At 40.6% G+C, this 12,284-nt stretch overlaps 1 protein-coding gene and 1 pseudogene across 1 annotated transcript in view; one reads left to right on the top strand and one right to left on the bottom strand.

The window, feature by feature from the left end:
* Window positions 1-4,629: 4,629 nt before the first annotated feature.
* Window positions 4,630-5,624, bottom strand: LOC122779854 (annotated as a pseudogene).
* Window positions 5,625-12,036: 6,412 nt separating this feature from the next.
* The window catches only part of caln2 (calneuron 2), a 57,462-nt gene continuing 57,214 nt past the window's right edge, over window positions 12,037-12,284 (top strand). The window contains exon 1 of the mRNA XM_044042503.1: window positions 12,037-12,099. The gene's annotated coding sequence lies outside the window, so the exon portion shown is untranslated. The remainder of the gene's footprint in view (window positions 12,100-12,284) is intronic.

Raw genomic sequence — 12,284 nt, 5'->3', positions numbered from 1 at the left:
AACCCCAGATATTTACATATCTTCACACAATAACTTAGTACTTCATTAAAGGGGAGGGAAAGTAATAAACATGCATTACCAAAAAAGAAAATTACAATATACTAACACTTAGGCTATAAAAAATTAGTTAAAAATAGAATGTTGAATGTACATTATAGACAGCAGAATATACACAGTATGGACTTGAAATTTACAATATAAATATGTATATAAAAATAAAAATGTACAGTATATTGCACGTGGAAGGGAGGAATGAGGAGCCTGGTTATGTGTGGTCTACTGCGAGCAGTGTTTGTTGTACAGTCCAACAGCTGCAGGAAGGAACGACCTGTGATACTGCTCCTTCAGTCTGTTACTGAAAGAGCTGCCCAGTGCTGTGATGGTGTCCTGCAGGGGGTGGGAGAGAGGATAGCTTGGTAGAGTTATTACTGTTACTATTATTCTATCTAGAATACAGTATGTCGTTTAATGTCAAAACAAGCACTTTAACTTTGAAATTCTATGAAATATCATCTTGTTTTTCAGGTAATTCTCATACTTTTTCTGGCAACTGTAACCTGTTGTCCCTGCGATTTCTCAACAATAATTTGGAGACCATTTTTCAGATTGTCATTAAAGGTCAATAGAACAAGGCACATGGATTATGCAACAGCAAGCACCTTATATCGTACCCACAGATGGAGCACCTACACAATTTATTACTCTGCCTGTTGTCCCCTTTAAGTAATTCAACACAAACAAAAGGGTTTGCTCACGAGAACATAAAGGGGCCCGACTAGCTGACCTGAGTTGTAAATCTAATTCACACTTCAACCTTGGAATTTGTTCTGCATGTGGCGATACCTGTTATCAGCATTTTTACCTAATTTTGCCCTGATTGTTTCTCTCAGTGAGCAGATTTTTAAGCGATGTCAGCCGATACCGCTACATACACTCATAAAGGCACCACAACAGAAGAAAAGCTCAACTTTTACAATTCATGGGCAGATTCCTATGAGCGGGTAAGACAGCCAGAGTCACATGTTTTTAACAGCAAAATTTGTCCACAAAAAAATTTCTACTTTAAAAAGGTCCAGTGCGTACCATTTAAAACGGCTATGGACATGTGTATGCTTTTGTTGGTGTAGAACTGTTTTAAAGCCCCAGCACATACCTGCAGTCAACCACTGAGGGAATCAGAGTAAGTACCAGTACACTGAAGGGGCCTATACAACCCAAGCTTATCCTGCACTGAGCATTTATCCATACGACGTCCTCCAGCCTTAGAGTTCTGAAACCAGTCATTTGTGGACAGAATGTGCCTTTCTGTGTCTGACCTGAATGGGGCAGAGGGCTGATAACTCAACTGTGTGGGGTCCTCCTGAAGGTCACCTCTATGTATCAGCAGACAAAGGCCTCCAAAACTCTTTAAATCTCCCAACTCTGGCACTCACAGGACGCCCAACTGTTAACATCTACTTCGGCATTGTCTCGGTTCTCAGATCTGAGATGTTTCCAATAAAGCTTTTCAACTCAACTCATCTCTGACTCCAGAAACTCCACCCTTGGTTGGCTCACCCTCACGGCCTGCGTGTCCCATACTTTATCGCCTATTTCACTTTATGTGGGAGCGTCATTTACAAAATTGGCATCATGAAACGAGAGACTGTGACCAGGTAAAAGTTTACTGACGTTATAAATTACAAGAAGTAGGCTCACTGTCCCATAGCCATACAAACAGTGCAATCAGTACTACATCCGTAGCACTTTAAGGACACCCATTCTTACTTCTCTAAAATCACCACACTCGTCAATATGATTTTTATGTCCGATGAAATTGTCAAGTGTGAACGTAACAACCACCGATCTGTGATACAAATGAAGGATGGATTTGGACAGTTTGTGGGTGTACCAGCAGCCTGTACCAGGACCTGAAGCGGTCACTGCTGGGAGATCAGCCTCTACCTTTCGCAATGGGTAATTTAACAGCACATCATTTCACACGGCTCAATTATTAGAGTCACCTTATCTCTCGCTGCATCTAAATCTGATGTCTCTAGCAAATTATCTTCTTGGTAATACATCTGCCCTCCTGTGACCGATTTACACCACTGTATTTTAACGTGTGATGATGGCGTGAGTTCAAGAGTGCAATGGCATCAATTAGCGCTGCAGCTAACAATTATTTTCATTAATCCATCGATTATTTTCTCGATTAACCGAGTTAATGGATGTTGATCAGTGTTTGTCAAACCTGGAAATGATGTTCTCAAAATGTCTTTGTGGTTTGTCTATAAACCAATAATAATTAACTTTAACATTTCTTTGTTATATGGCACAAACAGAAATCTTGTTTTAATCATGAAAAAAGCTTCAAAACTTTTATCAAAATAGTTGACGATTCATTTAGTTCGATTAATAATCAATTAACCAAGTAATTGCTTCAGCTCTAGCAACTAAAAGTGGTGGCACACGGATTCGCAGCATGGGAGTAATTGGCAATGGGATGTCGTTGGATCATATTTGGGGCAGAAACCACAATTACGTGACTCTTGAAAGTAGATTAAATTATGATTCTTCTCCTTTAAGACATCTTATGAAACTCATCTCAGTCAAGTCAGGAGGTCTATTTAATGAGCCACTTAGCCTTTATATGTGCTTTGAATGAGACTGCTCTGGAACATGCCATGCACCAGCTCAAATAATCAGTGAAATCTCCTCACGTTACAGTGGTAACAGTGAAGTAACTGGTAAAATGCATGTGCTGGGAACAGATGGAGCATACCAACAAAAGGGGGGACCTGTATATATGTATCCACATTTTCTGCAATTAATGGGATTTACCACAGAACACAGCATTTATGCTGCTTTTTTCCATTACTGTGTTAAAAAGGTATATACACAGAGTGTCTTATATTCTTTCAGTACAACCTATGGGCAAATTATTTTCATTAATATAAAATACACCTGCACAAAAAGTACTCATCTTTTTAAAAATCAGATTGAATTTGTGAAATTTGGAAATGCGTCACAAAATTTGTCAGGTTTGTTTTTATGAACAAATAGAAGAAAAAGGGTCCATTTTGTGACTGCACAATTATTGCTGACGCAACACATAAGACAAATTAACAGCATTTTGTACAGCCTGAGGATGTGATTTAAAGACCCCTAGGATGTCCATATAAAGGGGCTGTGTATTATTCCCACCGCAATTTACCAAGCACTAAGGGTTAAAATCTCCTCAGGTGATCGGTACACAGACATAACCAACCGTTCACACGTATGACCTACTTAGAGCGTGCAATTGTGAGGGGAAGCCACGGTCCCCGTGCCCCCAACAAGAAACCCAGTTACCAACCACCACTTCACCAGAGCCCTTCAAAAAAATGCATGCTTAGTTTTCAACTTGTTCTTTTCGCCTACACCTCAATGTCAGGATAATTTAATTTATTAATTTATTTTATAATTTAATTTGTGAAAGTCCTGCAGTGTGGTTCTTTCTAAGATTGTTTTAATTAACAATAAGCTATGACAATAACAATCCCATTGCAATAAACCAAGTTTGATTTCGAGATTGTAGCAGTTCCCCAGTCTGTTTTACCATCACACGTGGCTGTTATGCACAACTGTGGGTTTTCTCACCCCCCAGGAGCTCACATGGCTGCTGCAACAAGGCACAACACACTCCCTGAATAATTAATTCAGCCTTTGGGGCAAAACCCAACTCAACTTTACCCCCTCTATCCATGAGCAAGTGGGCTTTTGTGAGAAGTAAAGTCAGCACCCACATGCTGTAGGCACATGAGACACATCTGCAGGAGAACAGTTTGGGTCCGGTTTAACTAGGCTGTTCATTTTTCCCTGCACATCCACATCTTAGTGCTGGTTTTCCATCCTTGATTGTCTGTGAGAGATTTGGCCAAACATGAATTGAATGAAGTCCCCTCTTTTTAAACTTTAGGCTTTCTATTTTTGCTGATTTTATTTTGTTGATGTCATTCTATACAGCTCTTTTTTTTTCTTTTTAAAAGGCAATTTCACCCATTTTGTTTCCACTTTTCATCCTTATGATACCGTTTCTTTAATGCTGTGCTTTAACTCATAAAACTGGAGTTCAGATCCACTGTCTGAACACTTTCTCTATAAATTAGTTAAAAATAACTGTATATTTTTGGGTGAAGTGGCCCTTTAAATGTGCTCTATAAATACATTTGAGTGTTGCATTTTCATCAACATTTGATTATTGTTGTGTGCACCGACCTTTCTGCAGATCAAACCTAAAATTACTCAACTGGACCCAATTCCACAATAAACACTTTTATTTTGAAAGTACAAAACAAAAAAACAGGCATAAGAGGTAAAGATAACAAAAAATTACTCTTTCGAGGGGAAAGTACTAGCAAAAAGGGCAAGGGGTAAGTTACCTGAAACAAAAGTGAAATTCCAAAAAAGCCAAAGTGTAACTCGCACATAATAGCAACAGAACTTTTGTATGTATGCTCTTAACAGACATAGACAACATGTTATACAAGTATCTGAGACTGGAACCAAACAGTGTTGGAACCATTAACTAGTGAACATGAACAAAAATATACAAGTACAATAAAATATCAATTGTTCACATAAAAACAATTCAAACACATGCTTAGTTACTCTTAATGACCTGATTTATTCAAGTTGGGACTTCAAACAGAAGGTGAAATGTTCTGTCATATTTTTTTGTCTTCTCTCCCCAACTGTCCGCCATTTCTTACATACTCGGCATTTACATACTCCACAGCATACTCCCTCTCATCTCTGGGGGGACAGGAGCTGCAGAGGAGACCCCCACCCAGGAACAGCAGACCTGCCGCCCCCCCCAGCCAGTGTAGAGCGAGATCCCCAGCTCCCTCCTCTGAGCATTGGTCATGACGGGGTTGTAGAAATACCGGATGATGGTGTTGGCGGTCCAGCAGACGGGGATTAGCACCAAGAGTCCTGCAACGATGAAGATAATTCCAGCAGCGACAGACAGCACTTCGCACCTCTGCCTTTCTCCACTCACAAAGTTGGTGCACTTGGTTCCAAGTGCAGAGAGAATCATCCCAATGACTCCAGCAATGATGGCGATGACGACGAGTAATCTGGCAGCCTGCAGGTCCTGAGTTAAGGCCAGGAGAGGGTCGTAGACTTTGCACTGCATTTGACCCGTACTTTGAGTCACACAGTTCATCCACAAACCCTCCCAGATCACCTGAGCAGTGACGATGTTGGCACCCATGAAGGATGTGACTTTCCAGGCGGGGACAACGCAGGTGAGGATATTGCCCAGGAAGCCCATGAAGGCCAGGGCTATACCTAGAATCTGTCTCCCAGTATACACCATGCTGATGCTGTTGGATTTCTTTGCAGGAACAAGACAATGTGTTGCTGAGAGACCGTGGAGTTTACAAGTGAGAGAGACAAGTAGGTGGTGGCTTGTATTGGCCGCTCAGAGAGGAAGCTGAGTGTCTCTTTCTCACGTTTACTTGTTCACTCAGGAGGAGGGGTTTTCTGGCCATGGGTTATTTAACCCCACAGGACGAATTAGGTTAAATTAAGGTTCATGATATTGATCATTGTGAAATGTATTTTTAATTATACAGTACTCGCATAGCATTGGTGTGGCTCTGCTTGGAATGCCAAACCCCAAATAAAGCTAGGGTTATAACCATTTAACACCGAGCGCAATGAAGACCGCGCGTTTGCGATATCGCACTTTCCTTTACCGAGATTACGCAACGGTTTGTGCCATCGGAAAAATTCCAGCGGTTGCTGAAAGCCGAGAAGTTGCATGTCAAAGGCAACATGTGGTTTTTACAGTTATTTCACTTGCGCTATTGCAGGAAGTTGGCGAATCAGCGTCTTTGCCATTAGAGAGGGGAGAGTTGGATTAACACCTGCACATAAGCTAAAATTTTTTGGCCTGTTTTTGGACATTGAGACAAAGACACAAACAAATGGTATTTTAAATACATATTATTCTGTTCAAATTTAACACGCAAAATCAAGTGTTTGTGTACGACTACAGTGTTTTTTTCTAAATTAAACTTTGTTTCTCTTAATTTTAAATTGTTAGTACACATTTTAACATGTAGTAAATTATAAATAATTGCCAGATATTGAAAGTTCTTAATGGTTAAAATAAACCAAAAAGACCAGACCATTTGGAGGTTTAGGTGTTAAAAGGTTAAGTCGCCCGATCCGATCCAAAATAATTAAACTTAAACCTGACCCAATCTTGCATAAACATCCGTTTTGAATTCATCTGGCTCTTCTGACTCTGCTTAAACAACGTCAGTCAGGACAAATTTAGGTCGATTCATAAACAGGCCAGGTCTACCTCAGTCCTGTGGCTCAGTTAACTGCGAGAACGGAAGCACAGATCTGTGGCGAGACACTTCACATCTACCGCCAGTGTTTGTCTTTTTTCCTATTTGCAGATAATTGAATATAGAATTTGGGGTTATAGAGATGTAAAATATGTACTTAAGCATCTTCAAAATGGTTAGAATCTAATCTAAATCAGAATAAAACTGCATTAATGTGGTTGCCAGATCTTAATGAAAAACAGAAGCTGTACGTTTACACGCATACACCATGTTTACATGTACATAACTGTCTCACCATCCGTTTCATTTATACAAACACTGAACCAAATGGGCACTTGTTGCATGTCTGCCACAGGCAGAGCTCGAAAGTGAGAGTGTGCACAGCAATGGTAACTTTCTGTACTTTTCAGTGACGCCAAACTTTTTTTGGACACTTGTTCAAATGACGTGGTGGCAAAAAAAAAACAAGATCACAAAGACATAAAGTTAACCTACCAGTCCAGTAGTAACAGTACCACCATGGCATCACTGTGCAGCCCTTTCGGGGGCGTTCAGTCTTTCAACACCTTTCAAACACAGCACTGATGTTCATTCTGGTCTTGGATCACTCTGCATCAGCCTGAGCTCCAGGGTTCAGACTTGCATGAGGGCTAAGAACAATCTGGCAAAGGGCTGAGTGAGCGAGGAGCTGGAGTATATAAGGAGCGCAAGGAGATTGCAGGAGATGAGGAGCAGCTGTGATCACAGGTGAGTGGTGTTGGCTTGATGAGGAGGTGTGTCTTGGCAGGTAGAGTGGGGTGGAGTCAGGTGAGTGGAAAAACTGCTGAATGAATCGTGACAGGATGGTGTTTTCACAGGCCTGTCCACCAGACATTTTGGTAAAAAAATGCTCTCCCACCCCACCTTTAATTTCATACCTTTCTCATAATATAGCACCTTTAAGGTCGCCTAACTTTTTCTCTTGCACCAGTATGCATGCTCTGCAATAATAAATAGAGATTATGATAACACACATGCAGAACAAAAGTAGGGAGATCTCACCGGGACTCATCACTATGCGATGTCCAGCAGCCACAGGACGATCGAGTATCACTCTGTAAGTTCATTTTGCCACGAGATTGGTTTTTGCTGTGCCCCCCCCCATTTGTTGTAGCTGTGAGCTGTGTCTCTTGGCATTTGGCACACAGATTACAATAATGGGGGAGAAATGGGCACAGGTGCATTTAAAGACTGAATTGCATTCCACACTATGCCGGGCGGGAGAGGACGTACAGCATTTGAAATCACATCTTACACTGAGAGAGAGAGACATTGCGCCTTTGAAAGGATTTTGCTGTGGCGGCAGTTAAAGGAGTGAAATAATTAGATGCTGGAGGCCTCGTCTCAGCAAAAGCAAGAACGCAAACTCAATTCTTTTCCTTGAGTGTGTGTGGCATGTGGAGAGGTAAAGTGGGGTGACAAGGGATGTCATCCAGCAAAGTAAGGGGTTTCAATATCTCTGCTTATACACTAAACTATATATTGGATTTTTTCTTTTTTTAAATAGAGCTGGGGAAAGAGGCCAAGTACCAGGGACCAGGGGATATACACAATGCACAGGCTTTTTGAGCGATATTGATCCTTTCATGGCTATTTTGCTCCACTCCAGGTGAGAGCAAGGTGCTTCCCTGCTTGCTATCACACTGTTGAACTTGGCAGGGCATGAATGAATGGATGAATGGATGAATGGATGAATGGATGAATGGATGAATGGATGCCTGAGAGAGTAATAGAGGCAGAGCTGAATGTAGTCCTGTGACCTTCTCTTACAGCTATGGTTTAAAGAACAACAACAGAAGCAGGGAGCACACTTTTCCACTTTCATGCATTTTCGATGATCTGGATCTGAGTTTCTGTGATTTGTACCAATATTACATTATTTGTGTGTTTTGAGGTCATTGTTGATTCACAATAAATCTCTCACTATTTCTAAATAGCAGCATTCTGGCTCATTTTGCCGACCCTGGGTACTTACGTCACTTTATAAAACAAAAACCCATATAATCAAAACAAGAAATTCATTTCATTTTTTAAAATATGAATCTATTTTTATAATATGCATTAAAAGCTCATTTTAAATGTTTTTTTAATTTTTTATTTAATTCCCCTGTGCAGCTGTTTCCACAGAAGAACAGAAACTAGAGATTGAAACCATGAACTTCTCAGGAAAACTATTACTGACGAGATAGGTGAGACTTCAGTATCCAGTATATATTCACTTCCTATTGGCTTCAAGAAAACTTGGACAACGACGTCCATTTTGTACATGTGACCAGCCACGAGGAGACCAGTAACAAGTTGGCCTGCGTATGCAAGTTGAAATCACAGTATTGGCGGTCTTAAAACCATAAGCTTTGTATTTAAATTTGCTGTGTCTCAGCGGAAACACTTGGCTACTTTATGTGTACACACACCCATGCAGTACAATCAGTGTCAGGCACAAGTTCTCAGAAAGTCACGGGCTCGCTCACACACACACCGTACACCTGCATGTGTGCAACATTTGTCTGTGCTTGCCAAGGTCAGGGCCTCTCACCAGTGGGATTCCTCTCTGTCACATTCTGGAAACCGTTTTTGACTTCATGGATGAAAAGACAGACACAGACAGACTTTAATGTCTACAGGGCACATTTCCATATGCACAGAGGTGGAAAGTAATGAATTACATTTACTCGCGCTACTGTAATTGAGTCGGTTTGAATGATGAGGACAGGTGAATGATGAGGACAGGTGAATGATGGGCACAGGTGAATGATGAGGACAAGTGAATGATGATGAGGACAGATGAGGACAGATGGATGATGAGGACAGGTGAATTGGTCCCTGAGTGAGTGAGGATTTGTGACCTATGAGCCATTTTGACTGATACATTATGTGTTTACATGTTTATTTTGTCTGTACTTTAATTTGTAAAGGTTTGCCTTTAATTAAAAACAATTCATTTCGAGATTCGAGATTTGTGTCACCTTGTCCTTTTTGCAGGAACCCCAGCCTTCTTAAAAACGTAACTAAGTAGCTTTTACTCTGAGTACATTACAAGCCACTTTTTTACTTTAACTTGAGTATATTTTTGGACAAAGTACTAATTTATTGTGGTACTTTTACTTGAGTGGAATATTTCAGTACCCTTTCCACCTCTGTCCATATGCTTTCGTCATGATGTACTTCACTTATCGTATCATTTTATGTATTTATCGTCACACAAGGTCAGGAGGGTCGCTAGATGCTTTCATTTTGCTTCAAATAGGCTGTCACTGAGGATGTACTGTATTTTGGTGCAACTGCCAGAGACGGTGGTTTCTTTAGCTGAGATACTTTGTCATTGAGATGCAAATTCATGCAGCAGCAGCACCGAGGACGGAGAAAACCAACATACACACATTAAATCCTACATTTGTTCTCAAAACGACATTTGGTCAGAGACGCTGTCAAGTTAAAAAAACCACCTTTTTCCTTCATGATCGGACACTTACTTCACTCACTCACTGTCAGTGTCAGCCGCGGCACAGGAGCTGTCTGGGCAATCCTGTGTGCAAATTGAATCAGGCCAATCAGCCGCACCAAATCGAATCATTCTGCAATAGCGGTTATTTTCATGTGGGCTTTATTCAGTTATGGAATATTTGTGTTCCAAAACATGGAATATATCGATTTCAGTGCTGAAATATATATATTCTAAACTTTTTTTGGCTGACTCAGTGGAATTGGAAGTAAACAAGATTTGGTATGTAGAGGTGTTGTTTTTTTTGCAATGTTTACAGTATATGTAGGGACAACAATAAACATGACATTATCGAAAAGGTTATTGTTCACATTTAGATGTGACATATCCATTGATTTGGCTTATTTGATTTCAACTCGACCTGGAAAGATGCAGTAATTATCTAGAGAACCTTGGATATTTTGAAACAGCACTAAACAACAGTTTTAGTGCAAGTTCCATTAAGAATGCACAGTTTTCTACTTTAACCTCTCTTTTGCTGAACACGGTTCATTGTTAGACGTCCGGGAAGAAAAGGTCAGAACCAGCCAGGCCAAAATTTGTTTCTGCTCCAACACGAGTGATGCAATTCTCTTTTGTTAAATAAATAAATAAATAAATAAACATTACACAGTATTTTGTCGAAATGTTGTGATGGGAAACAGTGTCAACGCTGTTTCATGGCTATTGTCACCACAGTTATGAATATGTTTCCATCCGAATGTGGCAAATCTGAAGTGACTTTTCAAAGGGTGATCAGAAGCAACTGCAAACAGATGCACTTTTCTTTTTTTTTATGGATCCCACTGCTCCATAAAATTATGCAAATGTTTGTGGAGTTGAGTGTGTTGAGATAAACAGCTGGTGGCACCAAGGACGAGGAAACAACAATCCAACTTCAAATGATGGAAAATATGTGGTTCATATTCTATGTGGAGAATTTGAACAGGACACACACACATTTCCCAGGATTATTCTAACTTCTCTTTGAGGACGCTTTTCATCTAATAGATCACAACTTTGCGTCAAATCTATATGTTCACAAGATACTTCGTCATACAAGGTGAGCTATATGCATGTATGGGGTATGTAGCATTCAGATTGAGCACTGAGGGTGAAGTGAGTGAGAGCACAGTCACTGACATTGCTCAGTGACAGGAGTGTGGAGGTCACACTGCATTTTGCTTTGCTCTGCAAATGTGATGAAGGTGACAAGTGTCACAAAAGATATTGATCTAATTTGTGTGTGTGTGTGTGTAAAAGCGTCATAGGATGTGGGAGTGGTAGGTCACGCCTGGTATGTAAGTACCTCAGGCATGTTCGTAAGTGTGTCCATGAGTACGAAGCATTCAGCAAACATTAGTCGATGGATCGATCCTCATTTGTATGGACAGACCGTGAACGTGAAGGTTGAGACATTCCCGTGTCTGCGATGCAGCTCATCAACATGAGATGTTGATTTGGCAAAGGGTCGATAAGACAGGAGGACACACAACATCACGTGTTCTATGTAGTCCTAAATATTAAACGAAAGAGGGAGGACAGGAATAAAAGAAGAAAGGTGAATGGCATATAACATTTTGGTGTTCCCTATGTTGACAGCAGATATTTGAGCCAAGACTCAATTACCCAATTACCATACACCTTAGTAGTTTTTGGAGTTTTAGGAGTTTTTTTGTCACATGGTTCTTCTAATAACTCCTCTAATACAAGGAAAAAAACGATGGTGCAAACCCCTTTTATTGTCCCAACTTAACACAAACACAATGAAGAAAGACATATTTACAGGTGGAAAATAGGGGGAAAAATACAGTAGATATTTCCAAAAAATGTATCTATATACAAGAATCTCCAAAATCCACGGCTGAGTTTACCTTCTCCATCATACCCACACTCTTTGTGAGGCTCTTAACAGTCCCTATGAAAGCCCCGCCCACCAGGCTTTAAAAATAAATTAAAATACATAATTATAAATAGTTTAAGGACTCTTACTTGGTCACAATACTCAGGTGAAGTCATGTAATGTACCTCTAATGTTTGCCCCGCTTGCTACATCTTTGTTGTGTTGATATCGATGATATTTATGGAACAATAATATAAAACAAATAAAATAACGCTGCTCACCTGACTACCGAATTTACACTATTTCAGTGCGGAAGTGGAAATGATTCTGTCTGACAGACTGACGGGGGGAGGAGGAGGAGGAGGAGGGCGAGGAGGAGTGGTCGTGGTATTGTACTTTAACAGCAGGTGAGTGGAAATAACGTCTGACATTGTTGGAAGGCTGAGCCCCAAAGTGTGCGCCCTTTGTTGCCCAAATAATTATTGCGGAGAGTGGGTTGTTGTAGCCGTTATAAGCGACGGAAAAAAAGGAGGAAGAGGCCATGCTGTGTGTGTGTGTGCGCGCGCGTGCTCTATTAGCGAGTGCGCGCGCT

The sequence above is a fragment of the Solea senegalensis genome, linkage group LG13 (genome assembly GCF_019176455.1).
Source record: "Solea senegalensis isolate Sse05_10M linkage group LG13, IFAPA_SoseM_1, whole genome shotgun sequence".
Lineage (NCBI taxonomy): Eukaryota > Metazoa > Chordata > Actinopteri > Pleuronectiformes > Soleidae > Solea > Solea senegalensis.
The sequence above is the reverse complement of the archived record's forward strand: the minus strand, read 5'-3'. Positions and strand labels throughout refer to the sequence as shown.